Source organism: Wasmannia auropunctata, unplaced genomic scaffold, assembly GCF_000956235.1.
Source record: "Wasmannia auropunctata unplaced genomic scaffold, wasmannia.A_1.0 LD336059.1, whole genome shotgun sequence".
NCBI lineage: Eukaryota > Metazoa > Arthropoda > Insecta > Hymenoptera > Formicidae > Wasmannia > Wasmannia auropunctata.
This window is the reverse complement of record NW_012026831.1, coordinates 76,345-77,830: the sequence shown is the minus strand read 5'-3', so window position 1 is coordinate 77,830 and position 1,486 is coordinate 76,345.

Genomic DNA, 1,486 nt, shown 5'->3' with positions numbered 1-1,486 from the left:
AATCATGCTACATGTGATTATTTTTTAATATAACTTACATATTTTAATTTACATATTTTTCTTTACATATTTTAAATTTATTGAGAATTTTGTTTGTCGTATATGCTAAAGGGATACAAATTTTGTTTTCACCTTGTATATAATTTTGATATTTTATTCGATATTATTTTGACTTAAATTTATTTGATACATAAATACATGAACGAAATGTTGTTAAATAACAAAAATAATTAAACTATTATTTAGTTAGTCGTATTAGCAGCAGTAGTGTACGTAGAAACCAGTAGATACAAAAGAATATCTTCATATTCTAATAAAGTATTATAAAACATATCACGTAATATTAAATATTTTTTTTAATATACCTTTTTCAACTAAACCTTTTCAACTTCACCTTTTTACGACTAAAATTTTTCTTTATTTTTCAATTTTTGATATTTATTTGCTCTAATAAAATTATATGCGTGTCTGCGATGTAATCTCTCACTTCGAAGACTCGGAGACACGCATATAATTTTATTAGAGCAAATAAATGTTTCTAAAAATGCAATCTCTCATTTCGAAGACTCTTATATACACGTATAAGAATCATGCTACATGTGATTATTTTTAATATAACTTACATATTTGAATTTACATATTTTAAATTTATTGAGAAATTTGTTTGTCGTATGCACTAAATGGATACAAATTTTTTTTCACCTTGAATATAATTTTGATATTTTATTCGTTATTTTATCTTACATCTATTTAATATATAAATACTTTTACGAAATGTTGCTAGGTAACAAAAATAAATAAACTATTATGGGTGCGTTCGGGGAGCACGCTATTTGGGCTATCTAGCGCTGTAGCTGTTCGGGGAGCTACTTGACTACGCTACCAAATGCATGGTGATGTCATTAATACACATGTGATACGTCATAGATACGTCATAACTTCATGCTACAAATGCTATTTCTTCAGAGGTGATGTAATGGTAGCGTAAGCGCTGTCAGCTCTGAATTCTGTCGATAGTGCTGTGACACGTCAGACATGTGTCATCCTTATTAACCTAAGCAAAATGGATTTTATCGAAATAAATCTTTCGGACGCTGAAACTCAAAAAATTTATAAAATAAAATTGTCTCAAGGGGATGCTCTCAGAGCACCGGTAAGTTATAAATTCCTTTCTTTCAAAGTTTAAATTTCTTATTTATTTTTCTATAAAACTAAATAATTTATTCTATTTGCATTATCTTTTTTCTATTTTCTTGTTATCTAATATTATGATAATTTACTTACAGATATTACTTTTGCAACAACATTATTAAATGTTGCATGTCAAAGTCAAACTTGCGAGAATAGTATGTCATTGTGTAATAATTATTTTGAACAATATTACTCATATTTTATTTCAAAAAAATAATTTTCTTTTAGCAACATCTGAGCATACACCTGCAAATAATGACACAGGCGAAGAGCCAACAGACGGTAAAAATTTTTA